This window comes from Bombus flavifrons, chromosome 17 (genome assembly GCF_040668555.2).
Source record: "Bombus flavifrons isolate JBK064 chromosome 17, iyBomFlav1_principal, whole genome shotgun sequence".
Lineage (NCBI taxonomy): Eukaryota > Metazoa > Arthropoda > Insecta > Hymenoptera > Apidae > Bombus > Bombus flavifrons.
This window is the reverse complement of record NC_138458.1, coordinates 4317772-4345225: the sequence shown is the minus strand read 5'-3', so window position 1 is coordinate 4345225 and position 27454 is coordinate 4317772. Positions and strand designations below refer to the sequence as shown.

The window sequence follows — 27454 nt, the reverse complement described above, 5'->3', positions numbered from 1 at the left end:
CCAGCCCAAGATGTTAACAAATTTATTTGATTCAGCAGTAGAAAAGATACGGGATCCATAAATAATTTTTGAAATGTCACGTTTAAGTTATATCGTGTGTTGGGTCTGCAATGGAATGCAGGGGAGGAAAGTGTGCAAAGAGGATGTGGAGGCAGGATTTAGGTGCGGAACATGATAGGAAATGACAAATGGAAGGAGAATATGAATAGCTTATTAGGGGACAGAGATTTGGGTGTGGAACACGATAGGAAATGACAAATGGTAGGAGAATATGAATGTTAGAAGGCAGATTAGTGAGAGAGTTATGTGTCTATCGTAGGACGTTGGACATTTGAGCACTTGGCAAAAGAATTGAGTTGCAATAAAAAGTAGAGAAACATTGTTACCACAGGCTAGCTATATATAATGAAAGGTAGTAAGTAACGTTAATTCTGAAGTAAAAAATTGATATTAATCCCCATTTGTCATCTATGTACTTCAATTACAGGTTAAAACAATTACAATACCAAATTTTCACAGAAAATTAACTTCTCGAAAACTTGTTTTTCTACAAATTTATATCATTCCCTAGTCCCTACAATATCATTATCATCATATCATTTATTAATCGTTAAAGAATATTATGAACAAAATTTCACTTCATGCAAATTGTGTTTCAACACAATGTCATTCTCCCCTAACAACACCATTGTGATGTTATTTTTTGTTATCACACTCTGCAACTTTTCAATGTTTTCCATGATACTGAATAATAATAAAACATGTAATTTCATTTGTGTGACTCTATCAATTACTGAAATAATAAAAATACATTGACCTAGAGTCTCACTCATGACAGCATAAACGTGCCTCTTATGACGATAGCTTTTAACATATCGAACGCCAAGGTAGAACGCACATATTTCTATTCTTGGTTTCTCTTGAAAATCCATTACATTCCTCGAAATCTAAATTTTCCAGAATATTTAAATATAGATCATTTTATTTTATTTTTTTCTTCTTCTTCATTTGCATCCGTGAGTTACACAAAACTGACGAGATGTCCAGACCATGTAACCGGTGTCTGCACCACAACTGCAGTTAACCAACGTTTTTTGCATCGTCAGCGTCGGCTCACATTTCAATGATACCTCGAATCACCATCGTCGCATTACAACCTGTTGCCATGGACATCAGCGACACGTGAAAAAACTATGCTTTTACATAGTATACGTAAACCATACGACGTATAAACAGCAGTTTCTTTGAAATTGCCTATCTGCCGTTACCTCCTATACAATGTACGGAGAGAACAGAGCATGCCATAATTGACCCTGTGGAGAATGAAACAAAATTCAGTCGAAAGGTTTGTATCGTCAGACTAACACGATGAGCTTTGCTTTCTGTCTAAGCATGAAAAAATCAGTTTATATTATTTTCAAGATTCTTCTACGTTTTATCGTGGCGAAAAGATCCACTAGTTTTGAGAAAGAATTAAGCAATCTTCAGCAAATGTTCGATAAATATGTGCACTTACATTATACGATTCACAGATGTCAGGCGTATCCAACTCGCAGATCGTGGGGTTCATAGACCAGAGCTGGACTTACACTCAACTCATACAGCCTCTTGGCCAAACACGGTGCGAGTAACTCACGTGGCGTTCAATGTGTTAACACATTTTTAGTTTAGTCGCTTTACTTATGCGCGAGACAGATGATTGCTGTGTTCGGTGATTACCTCTTCATGTTGTATTGTAGTGAAACGATTTACAAATACGCTGAAAGGACCGGCAATTATTGAATCTAATGGTACAGTTGAAGTGAATGGTCAGAAAATAATTGTAATCCCGATTTCTGTAACTACATGAGACAATCAGGAAATAAATAAATAAATTCATATAATCCATAAGTGTACGAAATAGAGCGAGATAATATGATAAAGACTCTAATGATTAAGAAATAATGATGATGGATTCAATGCAAATTTCTCAAATAGTGTATCATAATTGTACAATAATAGACAAAATGGGTGAAAAGTGCCGGCAATTGACAGTAGCATCTACGCTAAAATGTGCGGATATCAAAGTGTTCAGGATTAAAGCAAATAATAGTAAATACAATAAAGACGATAATAACAGAAATGTCAGGATTTGTTAAAATAGCGATTGAGAAATACAGTAAATATGGAATAAACAAAATTTAATTCTATTGCACGCGAGTTTATATTTTAATATTTTAAGACTTTTCAGATTTGCGTCACCTGCATACGTCGAAAAAAATTGGCTGCAATATGGTGCATTTACACCCACGCCTACGTTATACTTTACGTATACTTGTGTATACTTTACGATACGTTATATACTTCATGTAAAACAAGCCTCGACACTCGCTAGGAAAAACCGTCCGAAAATTAAGTCGTGTCTAGTCGCAAAAAATCAACATGGAATTTCTTTTCTTGCCATTTCGGCCTATTTATCTTTTTATCCTGTTTCTTATTTCTTATCTCTGTCTTTGGTAGACTACATTCTTTAAGCGGATTTTGAACCACCAGAGACTGCGCTGAAATAAGCTTTTTGCTTGCTACCTTCTTTGCTATATTCAAAATCGCATCGACTACCATAGCTACTAACGACTATATTTCAGCAATAGACTGAGGTCCCTAGCGGTTACTTAGTTGCTTAGTTCCGTAATCGGATGAAAATACAGGCACATAAACATCAAATCTGGACACTCGCTAGGGGAGACCGTCCGAAAATTGGATCGTAAAAAACCAACATGGAAGACAAGGAAGTCCTCGTTCTTGAAAGGCAGGGAGAGATCATAGACAGAGAGAGTGTCTCTGCGTCCGTCTAAGACATTCATAATATATCACGCATGCGCAGAGAACCTTCTTATCTCTTATGTTGATTTCTCACGACTCAATTTTCGGACGGTTTCTACTATACTTTTGATATATGACTTTATATTATCGTGAATGGCATTTGTTGAACATAACGATTAAACAACATTTATTAAAATTTTTACTTTAGCCGATACAATATACACAACTATGTTAATGTAAGAGTTGCCTAAGATTTGTGTGTATGGAAGTTCCCACTTATAGACTAACCTTCAATTCTGGTTTTTAATAAGTAATGATGTAGAGAAAGAGTCACCTCACCCATTTCAATGAGCTTGAAATATGTTGTTTGAGTAACTTTTTTCTGTACATGTTACCGCTACTCTGTTTTAGTTTGTCAGATGTCGACGAGAAATGGAGATTAAACGTAGGTTAAGATTGCGGCACACTTTGACGTATAGAACCATCTTCCATCTTAACGTACAAATTACATGACTAATTAATTGCGAAAATAATTAATTAACTAGATTTCGGTTTAGGGTACCAGGTTTGGTTTAAGTTAGGATACACTTCCAATCGGGCCACCGTAATTCCCTAAAGTAAAGCTGATCTAAACCTAACTCAAATTAAATCAAATCTATTCCAAGCGCCAGAAATACGATACATTTTACCTATCTTACTTTTGTGTTTAACTTGCAAAATAAAATAGTGCGAGGGTGTCTTGTATAGGAAAAAATTACTCAAAATAAAGATCCTAACAACATATTTCAAGGTCATCGAAACCAATGAGGTGACCTCTTTTCTGCAAAATTACCTCTTACTATTACATTTTGTCGGTTTGTTAGATATTACTTTCAGCACCATGACAGTTCAGATAACATATATTTAACTCTTAGATTGTAAACGTTTTTGCGGTACCCTCAAACTGTAGACATGGTTCTTTCGTATCCGTGCATTTTTCAGTAAGCAATACTTGTCAAAAAAATCCAATAAATTTCACATATTCGCATCTCTAAACATTTTAGACCGAAGTTAGTTATCATAATTTTTGCTAAATAACTTCCTTTAGGTTGGCAGGAAAGGATTTTCTACCTGTTACCTCGCAAAAGATTCTCCACACGGTCGAAATACTTACCTTTACAATTTTAGGGTTAAAATTTTTGGACGAAAACGAATGGTTGTTTGAGTAATCGTTGACAAGCTTTTTTGTTGTTGTTATTGTAGATATATCCGTAAAATGTCGCCACATGGTTGCTTCATTTCTAGCGCGGGCAAAATATTTCTAAAAGTTGTTGTTTATTCAAAATGTTTTGGAACATGCAGCAGACAACTAGCGACAAATAGTTACTCGTTGTTACTTCAACGGAGACGAGGCCTTTGTTATTAAATAGATTTGAAGTTTGATATTTAACACAGATTAGTTTTGTATGCTCTGTATTTCACCACCTTGTACAACCATTTTCGACACACCGGATACTCAGATAAAAAAACGCGACGAACAGGGAAAAACAGAAGGGAATCGCAAGTAGTCGTACCAACTCTGCATGTAGGAACTAGTGATCATACCAACCTGACATTTATCTCAACAGCCTTACCCAAACAACAGGGAACGAAATCACATTAATAAATACTTCTCGTTACAAGAAATGGCACTCGCTTTCAGAAATTGATCGGATTGCATTTAATTATGAAAAATACAGTAGAACTTCGTTCATCCAAATCCCGTTTATACAAACCAGTTTTTTACTCACTATCAGTTATATACGCTCGTAACTGAGCCTCTATTACTCGTAACGTACTTTCTGTTATACGGACGCGTACTCTAAAGTCGTATACGTCCGCGTGTTTTGTCTAAGCTGACGCATAGTTTAACACAGTTTGCGTCGAAATGGTCGTTCAATCTCAATTATTCGAACGTCAACCTGTATTATCGAAACTCATTGCAGCAGCTGCCGGTGGTAGCGAAAGAGTCTCTGTTATCCGAAATAACCGACGACCGATTTGAACAAACGATGTATTTGTTCCACTGTGTTTCTATTAAGTGTATTTTTAATCAAACACTTCGATGTTAATAGTGATAGAAAATTATTTATACGAAATCTGTGATTATTTGTTTAGTTAAGCTCATGACTGTACTTTGTTAACCTTTTTTTAACGGACGTATGTATATCATCTGTAACGTGATATTGTAACTTTACCGTATCGGATATATGTCATGTCGAAGGTAACGTAAAAACTACAAAAAACTCAAGTCGTATTGAATTACGGTGGTTCATGGATACCGTGGATTACACAGATCATCATACATCCTTCTTTCTTTTTTATACGCAAATCATTAAAGTAGGGATGAAAACTGTTTTTGAGGCGAAGAAAAATAACTTATACTTTTGTGAAAACCTATATATATGTGTATATGCAACAGAAAACCATCTTTTTATGTTGGGAAGAATTTTAAAAAATATCATACATTGATAATATACAGGGCGATTTAATAAAAACTACCGCCTGAAATAATTCGTTATTTAGTGATTTTATCAAAGAAATGCTTGAAGCGAAATTTGTTATATTCAAATCAATTCACTTTGATTTTTCGATATTTTATATTTTCTGAGATATCAAGGTGACCTTAAGTATTTTAACAGTCACTTTATATTTTCCTTTATATTCCGTTGTAGTTACTAAAAATACGAATTCAACCACATATTATAAAGCGACGAACGAAATTATTTTAAGGTTATGTAAGCGCCTTTGTACTACTGATACAGATATTGGGATGTAAAATCGTCTCGAGGTACCAATAAATAATAATAATATGAAACACCGCAATATCTCGGCAAGTAATTAACAAAATCAATCTACATCATAATAAAACTACAATGTAAAATATTTCGTTAAAAGCAAAAGACAAGCGTATTCAGAGCACGGTTGAATCTAGTTGATTGTTGTGTTTGAAAACGCATAAAAGCTCTTGTGAAGCAAGTTAAACAGTGAAAATTTTTTAGTAAAAGCAAGCTAATAGTCTTGCATGATTTATCATTATACATGTTTGTTTTTGTATGTTCAACTTTACCGTTAAACAAATTCTCTTTTTAGTGTAATTATTATTTTTCTGTTGAAATACGTATGTAGTCACTATGAAACATGATACTGTTACTGATAATGATCATATGGAATTATATTTATTTTGTGCCGGCAACTACGAAATAGACAGTAGTGAAAAATTGGTCCAGTTCGATGTTTTCATTGGTATCACGAAGATGTGCTTGGGATGCATCATTCACATGTTCAACGCGTAGAAGACAAAGAAACTTAATGTAATATAATGTATTTGTTTTCTTGTGTGTTCCATGTTAGATATCATTTCTTTAACTCGCCGTATGTGAACATCTATCAATTTTGTTGAGTTTTAACGTTAGTTTCACTAAAAAAAAGCACGTTTCTCTTTTTGGCGGGCTTACAAGATCAGATGTTCCATATTAAATGTAGTATAATATTACTTATAATCTAACTCCAACTTAACCTCAATCAGCTAATTCTTTGAGACCGTTTCCTTTTTACATGTGGTATTTTCTGCTGTTCAATACAGACCTGCAGGAGAGAGAGCTGCTATATCTAAACAGATTGCAACTTTTTTCCATAGGAATGTTATTTTATGCTTGGAAAATGTACTATACTATACTCCATACTACTCTTATAACTGGATCTCATGAAATTCAGTTCGCCACGCATGAAATCTCGTCTGCAGGCATGCCTCGAGGTAAATGTCGCCGTGTACACAATCTCTTTTGATAGACAACAAAGTATAAAATAATGAACGCATAAAAATATGTTTCACGTTGGAAGTAATCTGCCTTTAATACGAAATATGTGCCCAGGCTTCAAACATACACATTTGTCATATACAGGGTGAGTTACCAAAAGGAGGTCAGCTAGATAACTCGTGCAATTTTTGAGACACAGAGAAATGTTTGAAACGGAAGTTATCTGGTTCCGAGGAGACTGTTTCGCGGTGGACAAAATCTTTTCTTGCGTGTCGTGTTTACAGTTTTTGAAGGTCACCTTCATTTTCTTAAACGGAACTATGTATCTTTGAGCATCTGCGATCGTTTACCCTCTAGATTTAAACAGTAGATTCAACTAGAATCAAACATACAATAAACACTCACTATTCAAGTTATAGTACCACACCAGAATAATTTACTTATAATTCTCAATGAGAATTGATTGTAAAATTCTTCCAAATAAAAAAAAATCCACGATCGTGTAACTCTTCTCAACGTGAATTCAAATATCAGGGTTACTTAAGGTCACTCAAGGTTACGGGCGCGATGACACGAAAAAAATAAAAGTGAAAAATAAAAATTCGTTGCGAATGCTTCGGAAAAGTGTATTCTCGGCTTTATTGGCGAAAGAGATCTTTGAACGGACAACGTACGTTGCACACCGTGGATGTCTGGAACGAGCTCTTTTGTCGATAAAGCCGAGGATCCACTTTTCATTTAAGTTTCTAGTTTCACTTAAACAAAGCAAAGGTGACCTTCGAAACCTGTAAACACCTGAAATCTACCCGAAAAAACATTTTTCCTTCACATAATAGCCCCATCGGGACCAAACAACTCTTGTTTCGAACGTTTCTTTGTATCTCAAGAATTGAAAGAGTTATTCGGGTGGCTTGCATTATTTGATGATCGCCCTGTATACTGCTCTCCTCAGATAAAGCGTCCTATGTAACATTTTTCTCGTTTTTTAAAGTATGTTGAAATATTTGAAGTTACCCGTGTCTTTTTTTATCTATTCAGCAACGTTATATTAGACTGGCTGAAATAATGACTATATATTTTAAATTAAAAGAAAAAAGAAAAAAATAGCAATGAAACCACAAAAGAAATGATAAAACATAAATTTTCTACAATTTCAGAATGGTAAGTGGGACATTTTAAACGTTGATTAAAATAATCTAACCTCAATATGCAAAACTGGAATTTTGCACACACATCAACTGACGAGGACTAGTGAACAAAGGAGTGCAGAATACACCTGCTAATACGAACGCTGCTAATCGAAAACAACGCGTATCTGGACCCCAGCGTTAGGATGTACCAAGTCCACTTTTTCTAAAACACAACATTCTACATGTTTCTCGTATCAAATTTTTCACCTTTCCCGAGGACAAAAACTTTTTCGTTCAGAATCGTTCTGCTTTCATAATGTTTATAATGTTCTATATTTTACAACATATGTATGTTATATTGTATAATGTTCTTAGCAAAAGTACTAAGTATAGTAACTTAAGTAACCTAGTGACTAAGTTTATACATGTATTCACTATATAGGTGTATAAGCTAAGTGTAAATGTAAACTTAACTACTTACGTAAATTTAACTGAAGTAATTTTAAAGCATGGAAAAGTAAATAGGAAGTAAGAAAACGATGCAACAAATTTAAATCATCCAGCGCTAGAACATATAGCTGAGAAATTGTAATAGTTGAGAACCTAAGTTCCAGTAAGGAATACACACATGATACGTACATAATAACCTACAAATTATATTAAGTCCGTATCTTATTGCAACACTTTTACAAGTTTGGGTCGCCCACCTTTAAAGTTTGAAAAGTGCGACTTAATACACTCTGGGATCTAAATACGTAAATGCAACTAGCAGCTCACATACGTCTCTCACTTATAGGAAATTTCATTTTCAGCAATAGAATATACGATTATAGGAGGAAATGCGATATCGCATTGAACTGGTAGTATCCGATGTGAACTGGAGAAGCATAATCACGAACTCGTCTGCTCGCATACGTTTTCTTATACAAGATATTCCGCATAATGTGGGCAAGTAGTTAGGAAGTGACACTAAAAATAAGTAGAGAATATAAGATAAAAATGATTTTTATCCGAGGCTTCGTTTTCGAGAAAATCCAGTTTGAAAATTTATTAATTATAAGCGAACATAACTAATTCCGGAATGGACAAGAGTAAATAATCGACAAGAGGTTATTGTACATGTAAAAATAAGGCGAAGATGTAGAATGAAATGTTTCATTCTATTACACAATACATTTTGTTTCCAAGAAAAATGAACGTGAATTTATCATCATGACGAGTACTAGGCGCTAATTCTCATCTAAACGTGTTCGAATTGCATTTCTTTTTTAAATGGAGCGAGTTCCACTTTTCATTTATTTTTGCACGTAAGATAACCTATTAAAGATTATTTGTTTCTCTCCAATCAGGAATTAGCTATGTTCAAGTGCATCTGATAAATTTTCAAAGTCGATTTCCTCGAAAACGAATTTTATTCTACATTTTCGATTTAGTTTTCCACGTAGAATCATCTCTTTTCCTACTCCTCTAATGGATTGACTACATTATATACGACACCCTGTATGTACAATATAATCTAATATCGAAACGCTCGCGTGACAAAACTTAATTGTCTACGTCAAACCTTAAGGTCTCGTTGATACACGTTGTGATGCATGCGTCGACGCGTAAGTTTCACGAAATCTGCATCAGTTTCAGCTTACCATCACGTCATCGATACCCCTCAGTTTATGGTGTGACACCAACGTCGAAACACGTGTTTCAAAATGGCTAATCGTTTCTCAACTTCAGTATTATTACCAATAATAGCAAGTACATTGATTGAACAACAGAAAAAATTAAACACCGAGAAGAAATGGAATTGGAAGAAGGATCGTTAATTGACAGAGACAGATTTTCTAATGGTGAGCCAGAAAACAAGACAAATTTGTATGTCCCGTTTTGGAACTGATTTTTATGCCGAATGAAACCTTCTAATCAAAGTGAAACATTAATTACAATAAATTATCAAGTTGAGTAGACAATTAGTTTCTTAGATTTAGGAGTTTAAAAATGTGAATATTCATTAACGTATCAGTTAATAATATAAAAAATTGTTGCCAGAGATTTTGCCGACTGTATTTGTATACATTCCGCTGATATTTACATGGTGTTGCTACAAATGGACCAAAATAAAGCAAACGTGCCTACGTGTATATAGAATGAAATGGAAACACTGTCGTTACTTTTTTCCCTATTATCAGTGAGCAATAATTATACTCGTGTGGAATCAAATCATTATTGTATTATGGTATTGAAATCAGCATATGTATGTTGTATTAAATCTACTTACCAGGATGAGTAGTATTGTATCATCGAATAGACGCGTAGTATAAAACTGGGTTGTTTTATCATATATGGGAAATTTGGGACGAACCTCTTCGACAGAAACGTCAATGTGCAACATAGGTTGATATATTGATCCAGAAAGAAATAATTTTCAGCAAGCTTCTAACCCTTTCGGCCTCTATAATTACCTATGGATACACGTGTTGAACAAAATCCACGTTCTTGGTTTAAGAACGAAGAAATAAAAACACAAACGACCATCAGTTACACATTACGACATCTACCGATATTTAGTATGAATTGAGCACTTTTTACTGTTTTTGTCTTCTGCTTATCTTATCTTCTTTGATTAATCCTTCCGATTAATTATCAAATTTGTCACTTCGTTAGCATTATACGTATTTTATATGTGGTATTGTATTACGTTATATTATATTACATTATGTCATATTACGTTATATTATATCACGCTATATTATATCACGTTATATCATATCACGTTATATTATATGACGTTATGTTCTATTACGTTATATCATATCGCGTTACATTACACTACGTTATAATTATATTATGTGGTATTGTATTACGTTATATTATATTACTTTATATTATATTACGTTATATTATATCACGTTACATCATATTACATTATATCATATCACGTTATATTTTATTACGTTATGATATCATAACACGTTATATTATATTACGTTATATTATATTACGTGGTATTGTATTACATTATATTATATTACGTTATATTATATTACGTTATATTATATCACGTTATATTGTATCACGTTATATCATATCACGTTATATTACGTGGTATTGTATTACATTATATTATATTACGTTATATTATAGCACGTTATATCATATCACGTTATATTATATTACGTGGTATTGTATTACATTATATTATATTACGTTATAGTATATCACGTTATATTGTATCACGTTATATCATATCACATTATATTATATTACGTGGTATTGTATTACATAATATTATATTGCATTATATTATATTACGTTATATCATATCACGTTATATTATATTACGTGGTATTGTATTACATTATATTATATTACGTTATATTATATTACGTTATATTATGTACCGTTATATCATATCACGTTATATTATATTACGTGGTATTGTATTACATTATATTATATTACATCATATTATATTACGTTATATTATATATGGTATATTGTATTTCGTTGTATTATATTACGCTATATTATATTATGTTATATTCTGTTATGTTATAATATTATAACACGTCATATTATATTACACGATATTACATTATATTATGCTATGTTACATTATATCATATCACGTTATATTAATTTAAAACACCGAGCGAAAAAGAATGTTTTAAAATCTCTCGATAGATGTAACAGCTCTCTGTACTTCCGAAAGAAATTCCATTTCTATGATTAATGAGCGCATAACTTACAAAAACTACGAACAAGCTACGAAGTCCGCAACCATATTTTTATTTTTTGACAAAAAACACGCGCATTACACTTACAGGTTCTATACAATTGTATAGTCGTATAATTTTGTCCAATTCGATAGATTTACATATTAGGTTAAGTAAAAAGTTCTGAGCGTTTTTCGCTAGATGTCTTTAGTGAGCCATATCTCACGATGTGCACATCGCATCGAGTCATAGTATACACCGATTTCAAGGTGATATTACGCATCAAAAAGGTTCTTTGTCAGTTTTGTGTTCGGTGAAGCCAGTTGTGTGTTACAGCGTTCGAAAATGGAGATAAAAAAAGAGAAAATTCGATACATTCTTCAGTACCACTACGACCAAGGTGAAAAGGCGGAGCAGGCGGCCAAAAAAATTTGTGCTGTTTATGGACCCAGTACAGTATCGAATGCAACAGCAAAGCGGTGGTTCCAACGATTCCGTTCTGGTAATATGGACGTCGAAGATGAGGCACGCTCTGGTAGGCCAATCGTCGAAAATGTGGATAAAATCATGGAAATCGTCGAGTCGGACCGGCATGTGAGCACTTATTCCATTGCCCAGGAACTGAAGATTAGCCAGAAAACCGTTTGGAACCATTTGCATAAGGCTGGTCTCAAGAAGAAGCTCGACGTATGGGTGCCACATGAATTGACGCAAAAGAACCTTTTGGACCGAATTGATGCCTGCGATTCTTTGTTCAGACGTAACGAAATCGACCCATTTTTGAAGCGGATGGTGACTGGCGATGAAAAATGGGTCACATACGAGAACAACAGCCGAAAAAGATCGTGGTCCAATCGCGGTGGGCCGGCCCAAACGATCGCCAAGCGTGGATTAACGGCCAAGAAGGTTTTATTGTGTGTTTGGTGGGATTGGAAGGGAATCATCCATTATGAGCTGCTCCCATCGGGGCAAACACTTAATTCGGACCTCTATTGTCAACAACTGACCAGACTGAAGCAGGCGATCGACCAGAAGCGGCCAGAATTGGCCAATAGGAAAGGTGTTGTGTTCCATCAAGACAACGCCAGGCCGCACACATCTTTAACGACGCGTCAGAAGCTCCGAGAGCTTGGCTGGGAGGTTCTATCGCATCCGCCGTACAGTCCAGACCTGGCACCAAGCGATTATCACCTTTTTAAGTTTTTGCAAAATTTTCTTGATGGTACAAAACTGGCCTCAAGAGAGGCTTGTGAAAATGAGCTGGTCAAGTTTTTTACCAATAGGGACGAGGACTTCTTCAACCGCGGAATTATGAAATTGCCTTCAAAATGGACAAAAGTAATCGAACAAAACGGCGCATATTTAATCTAAATCGAATAATCTTGACTATGTTAATTTCATCGTCGAAATAAAGCGAAAAAGCGCTCAGAACTTTTTACTTCACCTAATATATCGTATCTCATGGCGAATATAATGGAACTTCCACTGGCCGAAAATCTCGTATATTGGAATGTACCACTATTCAAACGTTTTATTAGCCAAACAATAGTCTCTGTTGGTGCCCTCTATTGTCATACAGAAAATAGAAGAAGACGTGTCAGTACAAACTGACACGGTATCGAGAGGCACTTAATTTTATGTAAATAGTTTTTTGATAGGTGGACGCGTAAAGGTTGTATAAAGGTCAACTTAATTCTTTGAAATGGAATAACACGTGATGTATAATATAAAATAGAAAATGGAATGGCTTTTTCTCACACCATTTAGGTCGTTTTAAAACGTGCATGATCACCTATGGCTCAAGATCATTTAAGGTCGCTCAAAGACCAAAAGTGGCAAAGGAAAATAATTTACTTTATGTGAGCGATCGAACACGTTATTTTATACGACAATTTACGAATGTGTTGGTACTCTGCTTCTTTAAATATTCAAAGAGATGACCTCCACCATGCATGCCCTAAAGCGATTCTAAAGGGGGATATCACAGCGTATCGCATTTATGTTCAACATTATTCTCGGATTTTTATTTATGATGAAAATTAAAGCAGCAAGTGTATAGTGAGATATCGACAGCCAGAGAAGAGATGAAAAGGGCGCGTAACAGTAGATCGCTCAGCGATTAATCCGAACGAAATTTCATACGCCGTGATATCCACCTCCTGCATCGCTTTAGGCATTCGTCGGTGTTTAAGGTCATCACTGTGAATGTTTAAAAAGTAGCAGTGTATTAGTAAATTAATGAACCAACAATACATAAAATTCAATATTCGACCGCTTACATAAATTAAATTATTTCCTCTTGTTAATTTTAAGAAGCTCCAGTAGGTGGTACGTAGAGTAAAGAGCACGTGATTTCATTGAAAACCCAGATTACCAGTTGACCTTCATATGACCTTTATTGGTCCACCTATCAAACAGCTATGTATTTCAAACTGAATCAAATTACGTGTCATTCGACACTGTACCAATTTAGTCGGACACATTTCTTCCTGTCACCAACGACAGTCAAGATATTTAGGTGGCCTGTTTTAGATGCTTCAACCTGTATATTTGCTTTTTTTTTGCAATCTCATATTTTCCTACTTCCTTAGCGCGAAGCTGATGTTGCACGCGTAATTTCTCATGTACAATGACATCAAAGAGGAGATGTGTCGTATCCAGCGTTAACAGGTTGACTGCCACTGTGCTCATCTGGCACTACGCTAGCTTAAAATAAGATAAATTCCGCGAACGGAAACTTTTTCAGCATGTGAATGACATACAGTCGCTGACATTAGCACGCTCGCTATCGTTGACGCGGATTCGTATCGTTGTAAATGCTATACTTCCGCTTGCCGCTGGCATTCACGTCATTTCGAATTCCATTTCTGTTTGCCACTGGCGAGCATTCACGTCAATTGAAAATCTGTTCCTGTTTACCATCCACCTGCTATCACATCATTTCAAACGCTGTCCTTGTTTGCCGCTGATGTGAACTCACGTCATCTGGCAAACTCTTTTCCTTCCCTCTAGTCACGTTATCATCTTCAACAGTTCCGGGCACATTGCTCGCTTGAAAACGAATTCACGGGAAATGCGAATTGAGATAATTTTGCGATACAATTTCGCTGTACGGGCAATGACTTGCTCCTCCTAATGGCCGGTCAAGGAATACAAGGTGATCATGTTATTGCGATTGTTGGACTTAATTCGCTACACTTTATGTCTACTGTCGTGTAGCTTCCGGTGTTTCCATACTTGAACATGCTTTTTCTAATATTGTAAAATAAAATGATATTGTGAAATAAAGAAAACGCCTTCTGTCTCATGGAAATCTCATGTGCAGCTTCCTGGCTTCGGACCCAGAAGATTCGAAGCCAGAAGATGAGATCAGAGACGGATAATTTCTCCAGTTACCCGCAACGAGAATTTACCGGATAGAACAAAACAAAAACGGTTATAAATAAAAAATAGAAAAATGATTCTAGATTAAATTCACTGTCGTTTTAACAGCAGAACCTTGCGGCTATCAGCTATAGACTCACGGAAATTGTAGGCGGTGTCCAGCTGAGGCTCCCGCGTCAGAAACGTCGATCGTGAATTTGTTAATATTCGGACATCCTTTGAAACGGAATAATTTTTTAAAAATTGGACCGGACGACTTGAGCTTTTTTCACAAAGCGCGCAGACATGATTGAAGACTTTTTTCCTTTTATCTGTCACCCTGTGTAATTGACATAAATCTACCAAATGTATTGTTTAAATATTCATTATAGTCTCAGATAAAAAAAATAATAAAAGACGACCTGCATTTTCTTCTCGATTTCGATCAATTTTAATTGAACAAAATTAATTAACAAATTAATTAAAATAAATAAAATTCTCGTATCGGCGGTCAACGTGTTAAAATAAAACGAGAGACACTTCAGCAGTAAAAAGGAAAAAGTGTGAAACTGCCGTAATAATTACAAAAATCTACAACGTTGAGAGGTCTACCATGCAATGGCTTCGAAAAACAGAAACGTTCAATTGAAAGTACTGAGATGGCGCGATAAATACACAAATTTTGATGGAAATTGAAAAATAAATATTTGACCTTTGCAATATAGGTCTCCACAAATCGGTGATGAAAAAGTGTTGGTATTTATATAAAAAAAGGGCGCAGCTGGCCAATTTCAATGAGCTTGGAACATGTTGTCAAGGTGAATATTTTGAACAACTTTTTCCTATACGTGTTAAAAATTTCGATACGATTTATGTTACGATTACGCTTAATTCTGAAGTAGGCGAGCGCATTTTCATATAATCCAATTTAAAGTTAACTCATTGTTGAAAAAGATAACCAGTTTTAATATAAGAATCGCATATAATGATCATTTAGTGTACAAAGTATGTCGATTATAGGAGTATGCCATTCCTTTGTACAGAAAATTGGGAAGAACCGGTTTACAATTTTTTTTTTTTTTTTTACCTATGATGCATTGGTGGAAATTGCCATAAATTATATAGTTAATAATCATAACAAGCTGCTAAAACTGTCAAAATATTAGCATGGTTACATGAACGATTAAGGCAATAATATAAACAAATACTGGTTTCTAATGTTTTTTTTACCTATATTCCCGCGTGTCAAAAAATCAGAAAAAATTACACATTAATAGTCGTAACAAGACACTAGTATTGTAAAAATATTAACATGGTCTGACGTCAATATCGATATAAAGTCAGCATTTGAAAATTTTCCGAATTTTTTAAAAATCGATTTTGTAGTAAAAAAATTATAGAAAAATTCACAGACATGCATGCCACAGAGTAGAATATCCCTGATTTTTCTCAGAATTTTTCATTAAGTAGAACAAAAGAAATGGAGCTTAAACTGTAAATTGTTTTTCGTTGTGTAACTACCCTTATAGTACGGGTAGTGACTTGATACTTTTCGAGAAGTCTGTTGAATGGTACGCAGCCAGATCAAATTGATTTAGAGGCATGTTTACTATGCTGGTTCGACTATGATCTTTAATTGAAGCTTTTTGTGAATAAATGGTCCGGAGACGAATATTGACCTTGACAACATATTTCAAGCTTATCCAATTCGGTGAGGCAGAATTACCAAAATGTTAATATCTAGACCAATATCGTACAAAAAGTTTTGGAATTTGAAAAAATATTATATTGTTATTAACGTATTAAATTCTTTAATTGAAAAAAAAGATCACAATGCAAGTGACAATGAAGATGTGCCTTCTCACCTTGAAGTGTTTATGGTATTAGAAAGAGCATGTAGCGGCACATGAGTCATCGGACGATTCGAATCAGGAATGACTCATATTGTTGTGCCTTAGAGTGTTAACGCTGTTTCGATCTGATAGATTCAAAAAATAACGAACTCCAGATAAAAGCATCATCGCCGTTATTTGTAATCGCCAACCGGAATTACATTCGAACTTTTTATAATAACAACTGTAGTTATAAATAGACGAACGTGCTCTCTAGAGCATCAGTATCCTCATCGAGTATTATCAGTCGAGTATTATTACGAGCAGTATAACCAGTCTTTATAGCGAATTATTACGAGAGTCCTCATAGCGATCTGCATAGCGAATTATCACAGCGAGTTCTACGGTAGAATCGAGTGAGAGGCGGTTGCGACCGATACACAATATCTTTGTACTTGTATTCAAAGTGATTTTAAAATACATTAACCATTACATTTTACCACTCGTCTCTTTAATACCATCTCAAGCATTTAGGTGGTTCAAGGCTTGAACAGAATAAAATTCAATGTAGCTATGTATTAAAAAATTTATTTGAATTAGCGATAAAAATAATATCCGGTTGAACCTCGCCAACTCGAATCTCGCGTTGTGCAGATCCTACCAATTCTTCTAGGGAGACAGATTTAACAAATAAAAACGACTTGAAGAGAATTTATATAAGACTTAACATTTTTCAAATTGAAGAGGGTCAAGGAAAAACCAACTCAGCTTTTACAATTAAATTACACAAGGTGTCCCGCAGTTTAGTGTACGAACTTTGCCAGTGTATTCTAAGAAATGTTTTTAAATGTATTCTAAAAAATAGTCTCTAAGAATGAGACTCAAATATCTCATAGTGAAAAGTCCACAAATTCTTCATTAAAAAATTATAATGAAAATATCAAATGCAACAAACGTATGTGTACCTCGATATCCTTTTTCTTATTGTTAGTTAATACTGAATAAGAAAAGATACACAGTGCTGCTGTATTGGTTGCATTTTATATTTTTGTTATAATTTTCTAATGAGACATTTGTGGACGTTTTGCTACATGATATTTTAGCCTCTTTTGTTTAGCTTATAAAACACACTGGCAGAGCTTAACAGAAATTAACAAAAATTCAGAAATTGATTAATCTGATAATATAAGAATTTACATAAAGTTAGATGAACAAAAGAAATAACGATGAATGTACAATTTTTAATTAAATTTTGAAACCGGTCATTTGACCGGGCCTGATAAGATTAGTATTAAACTGCATTTTGTGTTGTACATTTGCGATAATAAATGGTAGTTTATATTACGTGAACTGACGACTTGCACTGTACATAAAGATGACACACATTTGCCAAAATGTCTGAGTCATCAAATGTCTGGAGTCCGCAGATTGCGATTCGTACTCCGGCGGACTAAGAGTTAGTGATCTGATAGGACGAAACTACAGAAGGGTTTTACGAGCGACGCAAATTGTCTTTCGACCTCAAACCGTCTGACGTGACAAATCTTAAGTACAGGGTGGCCTGTAAGTCACTTTCTCGTTTAGACGTTATATAACTCTAAACTCTTTTATTCTATATTTTACAATTTTTTATACACTTAAAATTTATTTTTTGGAATTTTATAATTGGAAAATTCACAGTTGAGCAACGAATAAAAACATACAACATAACCTATATTTCAAAAAAGATTATGTTGCGACGTCCGTAAAAACTTTTGCTGCCACTTGATATTTTGTATTGAAATAAAAAAAAAAAGCGATATCAACAGCAGTGGCTCGTTGCATTTTTTCTTATCTAGTTTGACCTTTGTGCAGGTAATTGACGTACAACTTGACTTACTTAACGAAGGTTAGGGTTAGGGTTAGGTTTGGGTTAGGTTAGGATTAAGGTCTCCCTTCCGGCACTACCCTTCCTCCTCCCCACTCCGTCCCCCTCAGAGAACTCGAAATGCTTATGAAAGTTCCCCTACGTAAAAAAAAAAAGGAAAAAGAAAAGGATTCCCCGAGGACGGGGCCTGGTGCGCGATGGCCGCACAATGTGCCGTAGCCCACGGGACAGATATAAGGGTGGGGGGTCTGTATCTTCCCTCACTCCCGGATGAGTCCATACGCGAGGGGGTCGATGATGGATGCCTTTGTGGTTTCAGGTTGGGACGGCCATTGTGGAAGTTTTAGACGGTAGGAATCCGACATTAGCGGTATTCCCCAGAAGGCGCGGGATGTCCATGAACGTGTTCTCCACGTGTAAAAAAAGGTAAGGGAAGTTAGAGTTAGAGTTAGGTTAGAATTGCCCAACACATTTCGGTAGTATGCATAAATTGTGTTGAGATAAGATGCCGATGTTATATTGATTGCAGCTTATTTATTTTAATAATCAATGTATATTTATCTACCTGTGTATCTAGCAAACGATGCAAATCTACGTGAGAAAACTGAACAGTGGAAGATGGGCGGAGGATTATCTTGGATCTGCTGTACTAACATCGAAGGATGAAGCTAGAAGAGCAAATAGGAAATACCACACGTTTTCTTGTTTCGTTTGCGTTTTATCCAACGATTGATTCGGGTTGAAACGACATCAATATGATGTCAAAAAATGAGACGAAAAATGAGATTAATATGCCTGACGAATTCTTTATATTGCAAATGTATATGTAATGTATGTAATGTGTGAATATGTACTGTAACGTATACGTAATGTATATGAGAAGAATTCATGCTTGCAAGGGTTAGCATTTGGTTTCTGTTAATTTAGTAGTTTTCGTTTAATAGTGTATGATTAGAATAACAAATAAAGTTTGTTGATTTGATAGAAATATATGCACTAAACTTTTTATAAGTTTAATAAGAAACTTCTACCTTCTCCTTCCCCAAATTTTCTTATGTTAATAAATGGAACACTAAGTTTTGCGGCACTGAAAGCCCAAGAGTAGCTCATCAGCGTGATTTGCATCCCATAAAGATTATAGTGTACTGTGACGTTATGTCACAAAGAGTAGCAAATCAGATCTTATCTTTCTTTGAAGGGTTATACTCGTTGCTCCGTTGTAAGTTTTTTCATTGTATATTTCTAAAAGGCAGACTTGAAAAATCTGCAAATGGAAACTTAAAAATATACAACGAAAGAAAGTTATATAAATTCTAAATGGAAGAATGACTTATGGGCCACTCTGTATAGATTCCCCACGCATTCTCTCAAGAACGAAAACTCTTGTACTCGTGGCGCACGCGGTATTCCTTCACTCTGTTGCGTTAAAAGTTGGAAATTCGCATATTCCTACGCGGTGTGAATTCCACTACATAATAACGTTTTATGGCTTGCGTGTAAGGAATACGCATGTGATACGCGGGTCTATATACGCGGTGGGTGCGAGTTGAGAAACAATTCTTCACCGTAAGGTAGATTTGTAGCTATACCGGGTGTTCTGCGTAATACAACATACGATTCTTCGAACAATTTTTCATTTGCCACTATGTAACAAAGAAAGCTTCAAACCAAAATTTATATATACCGGGTGTACAATGAATGGGGTCCCATTGAAATCATCGACATTGCTTTTACCGAAAACAATTCATCGACACTGCTTTTACCGAAAACAATTCACCGGCAAGAGCTTTCATCGGCAAGAATATTAATTGGCAACAACAATAATCAACGCAGAGTTGAACCAATTGTTTGCATCGTGCTCGAGCGAAGTATTAGGCTGTCCCAAAAATTTCTTTCGTTTTATAAGGAAACAATAGACGCGCGACATTTTTTGCTTTATATTATTTATACTAGTTGGTTTTCTATTATTTTATCGAATATTCTATTGAAACAAAATGGATCACATATAATTCAATAAAATAATATTGAACTATTTCTATATTATATACTAATATATTATATACTATATTATATACTATAATAATATAAAATTATTTCTTTATAAAACGAAAGAAACATTTAAGACAACCTAATACAAGTTAGGTTTACAGTAGAATTTCTTAAACTATAGATCGCAACGCATATACTTATGGCATACTTATGGCGTATCTGTCGCAAAGCTATGTCTTCGTGATTGACGATTTTATAATCGAAATGTCGATTAACCCTGAAAAATGTTGAAGATACTCCGTTATACCAAATATTCGGCCAAGATATAATTCTTTATGCAAAAAAAAGCATGTTCATTATGCACTATACTCATCAGTCTGCGTTCTAGTTTTATCCACGTAGAAAATATGTATCTCATTATCCTCATCGGTTAATAGCGTGGTCGGTCAACGTTGTTATCGATGAAGTCTGGTGCCGATCAAATGTCTGGTGTCGATCAAGTGTCCAGCGCTGATCAAGTCCGATGTCGATCAAGTCCGGAGTTGGGGAATTGTTGTTGATAAAACCAGTGTCCGTGAAATCTGTGTCGGTGATTTTAATGAGACCTCATGAAATGGTCATGACGAGAATTTCGAGAATTATCTTCATAGTGAGGCTGAAACCCAAAGTTACTATTTTTATTTAATTTTTTTTTTTTTAGACTTTCTGATACGCTCAATGCAATATACAGAAATAGAAAGGAAGCTCTTACCAAAGTATAGTGTAAAAAATTGAACATTTCACTTAGAAAGACAAATTTGACCTCTAAATCTCCTCTACGCCTCCACCAGTAAAGACACTGTTTGATACTATATCATTTATAATATTACTATAGATAACTATTATATTACTTATTATATACTTATTATACAGGGTGGTTGGTAACTGGTGGTACAAGCGGAAAGGGGGTGATTCTACGCGAAAAAAGAAGTCGAAAATATACAATAAAAATTTTTCGTTTGAGGCTTTGTTTTCGAGAAAATCGACTTTGAATTTTGGCTCGGTACGCGTGCACTTTATCACGTCTCGTTATAACGGATCTCACTGTAGATCGTTGTCTCGATGGAAAAATTAAAAAAAAAATTTTTATTCTATATTTTCGACTTCTTTTTTCGCGTAGAATCACCCCCTTTCCGCTTGTACCACCAGTCACCAACCACCCTGCAGATACTATGTATTTCTTTAGACACTACTACTTTTATAAGTAACATCGTCCTTTATTGTTTGAAACAACGATGATATTGCGGATGGATGAAGTTAGTGGGACACCCTGTATATAACTCATACAGACATATCGAAAAAATGGACGTAGAAACCAGAAGCTATCCTAAACCGCGAGGCAAGGATTACCTATAAATACATAATAATAATAAATAATAAAAATATAGAAAACAATCCATGCGAAAATAGTTAACCCTCCGCCTGCAACCTTATTTTTACTGACGTCGTTTACATACTGGGTGGTTTAAGTCTATGCAGTTCCTTTTAGATTTTTGTGTTTTAAAATACCCTCCGAAATTCTTGGATATTTTTCCATGTCCTGCAATATCATTCAATAGTTTCTATTGTTATTTTAATTGTTTGAGCGAAGCAAAATTTAGACAAAAACGTGGAAAAAATGAAAAGACCACTTCAAATTACTGGTCGAAAACGACCCAGCATGCAAATGGAGGGTTGAATAAGTTAATGAAGCAAGCGTAGAATTCATGTATCCCGAAAGAACAACAGTATTTCAATAAGACAAAGGTTAATAATTTTAATGATTAAATAATAATTTAATAATTGAATAAGTTTGGATAAAATTATTTAAATAATTATGTTCAAAAAAATAAGTTTAATAATTTTGTGATATCAGGTCGAGAAGCAAAAGGATATTTGAAAAGTTTTGAAAAATTGATTAAAGATATTAAGCAGAACAAAATACATCGAAGTTTCGGCATCTGTTGACACCCTATGTACCTTTTCCGGCAGACTAACGAAAACACGATCAAATGGCGCACGCGAGAAAAAGATAAAAAATATAGACACTTTTTTTTACGTAAATGAAAAAGGATCTATATAAAATGTACGTAAAACAATACTTCGAAAGAATTAAGAAGGATATTGATGAGAAAATACAGAAACTATACGATGGAAGCGATAAAATAACAGAAGCAGTAGAATAACATAACGGAAAAATACCGAAATAACAGAAGACGACGTTGATGGTTTTAAGGGAACTTCGAATAACGGGGCGCAGGGAATAAAGAGATGAAGGAAAACACAGTGATTCAGCTGACAATAAAGCAGTTAAACTTTGAAGATGTGAAAACTCGACGTACTAGTGTAAAAAGTAAAAGTCATTAAAAATTGAGTAATGAACCTGATGTAACGAGTAAATTCGTTTGTGTTCGTAGCAAAGGTACGAGAAAGTGGAAGTTTGAGACTCGAAGAAAAATATATGGAGGTAATTCTAGAGATATCGATTTTCTACTTCTACGTCAAATAAATCGGACGCTTTGTTGTCGTTGGGTCATTTTAATTCACACAGGGGATCGACTTTCCTTGAACTATGAGCCAAAGTAACCGATCGATTCTACAAAGATAATAAATTTAGCCATCGAAATTTGTTTTTCGTCCATTCACACCGACCAGCTTCGTTCTTTGGCTATTTTTCTACTTCGTTCATTTTATTAAAGTGATTCTTAGCCAATTATGCTATTGCAATTGAACTTCGTTAATAAATGATAAATATAAAGGTGGTGTGTTGCTATGGAGATAATAATAATAATTTTTAACGTCATTTACATTTGTTTTAAAAAGTTATATGTTAATATAAATAATTGCAATACGAAAATGCAATGTTAAATTGACCAGCGTGGTTAATTGAAGCACCAGACTTGACAACGTCGCCGCCATTCGTACCGTTTTGCTTAACGTCAGACGATTTATACTTAGATTCAGACTTAATATGAACTTGAAGCAATTATACATCATATTTTTTTATAACATACTATTCTTTTTCGAATTATCTTTAATAAAGAAATTGATGTATTTCAATTAACAGTCGCTCGCTATTTACATGTCTAAACGTATTCTGCGACGTTGCCACGTCGACTGCTCTGCGTAGTTCGCACGCAAACCTATTTCTTTATTAGCATCTAAGAAAAAAATATATGGACAGTTTTACAGGAATTAATAAATTAGTTTCATGACATTTCGATATAATTTTTTGCCAATTTTGATGCGGTTTTACATATAGCTTTCATGTCCCAAGAAGAAAAAGTAAAAGTAAAATCCTCTTTCTTCAAATACGGCATGCGCCACTGTGTTACGATGCATCAACTTTTATTAACAGTTCCCGGACAACTATCTGATAGATCGATTCCAGATTTCACAAAAGAGTTTCTTCTGCTTCAAATTAGCTCTGCTCGGAATTTGAGAATAGTCTCGAATTTTATAGTTTTACTTCGTCATTTTATATCGTTATTAATTTTGTTTTAATATTTATATCTATTAGAATAATCGAATTACAAAATTATTCGAGCCCAATAACGTATTAATAAGCAGGCTGCGGATATTTATGCAAATTCTTATCCCTATAAATCCAATTAAACAAATGCAGTATAAGTAGAAATTTACTTCATTCACAGAGTATTTGTAATTTCGACCAATCGCGAGGAGAGACGTCAACGGGAGTCGTAAATTCCCGTTACGATTATACTAATCGACACCACGAGTTGATCGATCCCCTGATTTCCGTTAGGATAATAGGGGTGATTAAGTTTATATAACACTGTGATTCACAGAATTATAAAAATATATATTTCCAACACTTAAACTACACTGTTGAGTAGATATAAATCGTCGATGACAACTTGTCGCACTAAGATGAGATAGATATGAATAGTAGAGCAAGGTTCGTACAGTCGAATTTCGTATGTTAGTGGATACTTAATACTCGAGGATACTTAATAGACGTGAGATTTTGATGTTAGACTTCGACGTTGTAGTATGTAGAAGAAGTAAGTTGACTTGACCTAGCGGTATTGACGAAATAAGTTGACTTGACCCTCCTGATGTAGCAGGAGAAGTCTGCGACTTGACCCTCCTAGAGTCGTAGGAGAAGTGATGAGTAGGAAGCCTCCGACCAACGTGGTTCGTGAGTGACCTTGTGCATGGGAAAACCCAGCCTGTTCTATTAGATAGATATTCGGTTTTTCCTAATGGGTGCGTACCCGCTTTCTCCGTGTTTTTAATTGCGCTTAATAAACCCAAGGACCTCTAAAAACCTGATGTGCGTCGCAAATATTTTTAGCCTTAAGAAATCTTTCAGGACAGCGGATTGAATGAAGATACATGTGTACACAATGAAAGAGAAAAGTTATGGTTGGTCCTTAGGTTTATTGAGGGTCGAAATGACGTTACGCAGGCCATCGGCTGCCCGGTCGCGAGAGCTGCAGCGCCGATGTTTTAGGCGACGTAACAGTATTATAATAAATACGCGCGTATTTTATATACATTGTCTATTATGTATGCGTTCATACAATTATGAAGTTCCTATAAATGCGATAAAACGCACAAAATATTACCGCTGCTACGAAAGTGAAACAAGCCAATAAAAGTATGGAAAAACGGGTTTCGACTTGGAACAAGTTCATACAACGTATGTAACTACATAAAATGCTAGGCAAAATTTTATTTATCTATAAAATACAAAATAACAAGTGGAAACAATATTTTTGCTGTGGATTTTCTTCTTTAAATAAAATAATTTAGATGATACCAGAAATAACTCAATCATTATTTCTTATTTGCAAATAAAATCTTATTCCTTATTTGGATTTCATTGGAAAGCAAATGATGATATATAAATACATAATTTCTGATTTTATCTTATCTGTTTCATTTTGTACAATGAAAAAGTCATGAAACGAGTATGGTTATTTTTCACCAGACAGATCGTTTTTAGAATCACAGATAGATTTTCTTTTGAAACTACATGTTTTTCGAACAAGTTATCCAGAAATGTATTTAATTTTGCTATGTTTATCATAGGTAATATATGTCGGAGATGAAAGGAGATCTGGGCCTTTCTTTTGGAATGTTTGGGAAAGCTCCAATACTTAATCCTGACCTTTATTATAGCTACACTTAAGTAGTAAAACTGAGAAATAGTTGAAATGTTCTAATTCGAGTATGGGTGCCCGAGGTTTATGACAGGTTTATGACTTGGGCTCGAAGTAACATAATGAGTCACTGAACGTAGCCACTCTCACGGGAGGGATGTGTACCTACCAAAAGTATAGAGTAATTATACAGCTCTCCTTAAAACTAAAGATCGAGCCGAGAGGTACGGAGAGGGGTATATAAGGGCAGTTCCACTTGCACTGCGGATCCATTCATTCAGATAAGTTGAACTTGTACGTGGAGTCACACCAGAATGGTGTATCACATCGCATTCGTTATCCCGTTGACCGTGGACTCGTTATCGAACCTAAATTCATTGTCATCGACATCTCGATCATCTAATCGCCCTTATTACTTGTCACACTCTGTAATAATCACATTTGTATCAGTAAATATCATCTATAGTACATCACAACGATGGCCAATTCACGTGAAGATTCGTTACACGCCCCTAACTCTAATGATAACTCGACATCAGAAGTGGAATCAGTGCTGAACCTAACCCTCGTCCGCGAGATAGTGTAGCCGTTAGTGCAGAAATCGAGTGCGGATCCTATAACTTTAACGCTACCATGTTTTAATCCTGAAACCGCGGGCGCCGACCCAGCTGCATGGTGCTCTACTGTCAACCGGATGATGAAAAGAAATCCTTTACGAGGCGACGAGTTGTTTTCTGCCTTAGCTAGTGCTCTAACCGGGAGTTGGCTTACGCAAATACAGACCGAGGGAGACATTACCTAGCCAATGATCAAGGAACTTTTCACTACGCGTTTTGATGGCAAAAAGACAGCAACCTTCGCGCTGATAAAGATAGCCAAGGTACGACCATTAAAGGACGAAATCCCGGGAACTTACGGTATACGTCTCAATTCCCTTCTGAGGACCAGGTGGCAAAATTTAACGATGCCCGAAGTGATCAATTCTTTACCATTCTTTATCTGCTGAGTTCACAAGATACTTAAGTTAGCAAAGTTTCTGGTCGAGCCGCGTAATCCATATTCGGGTGTCGTTTATTTGACTACTTGCGGTGGATCGTCGTAGGTATTTGAAAAGGTATTCCATAATAATAAAACTTTTGAATTGTTATAAAATAAAAATACGAAAATGGTTTATTAAAAAAATTATTTAGAGTATAAAACTTTAAAGCATTCTATACATAGCTGAGGTTGGTCGGGACAATTTGGACAATAAGTTGTTGTTTTTTTCAAATTCTTTTGTGTCTTTGTTCGGTCCATTCGACGTCTTTTATACATAGTTTGCATGAAAATTATGTCCTCGGACATAAAATAGCGGAGTGCCGTAAGAGAATAAAGATCGAGAAACGGAAGTATACACGACGCCCGGAAGGAAATCGACCAGCCGCATCGTTAAAAGTATCTTGTGTCAAGTGTCATGAGGAGGGTCATCTCGCGCCAAATTATCCGTTATTGCGGAAAGGAAACAACAGCAGCACATCGAAAGGAACTTTTAACTTTAATAACTAACGTCGAATCGACTTCTGAGTAGTGGAGGCGCCAACTGGTAGATCAAGTCATCTGGGTGAGTCGTTCTTATTTTACTCCGATTCTGGAGCTGAGTATTCACTAATTAAAGAATCCGTAGCCTTAAGATTTTCTTGCAAAAGAACTACTGATATAGTAGTAATGCGAGGAACTTGTATTAAACGTACATTTCAAATTTTGTCCATTGCATTGATGGGTTTACATAGGAAATAATTTTTCATGTCCCTTAAAATATGATATCATGACTGGTTGCGAAATTTTAAGTCAAGGTT

The 27454-nt window shown here is 35.0% G+C and overlaps 1 long non-coding RNA gene across 2 annotated transcripts; it reads left to right on the top strand.

The window, feature by feature from the left end:
- The first annotated feature begins 6498 nt into the window (after positions 1 to 6498).
- LOC138188776 (uncharacterized) lies at positions 6499 to 10353 on the top strand. Of its 2 annotated transcripts, XR_011175680.1 has the most exons (4): positions 6499 to 6577; positions 7739 to 8466; positions 8545 to 9211; positions 9344 to 10353. It is a non-coding gene; the product is annotated as an uncharacterized LOC138188776 (long non-coding RNA). The 2 variants fall into 2 exon arrangements; XR_011175681.1 differs by lacking the exon at positions 8545 to 9211.
- Positions 10354 to 27454: the final 17101 nt, after the last annotated feature.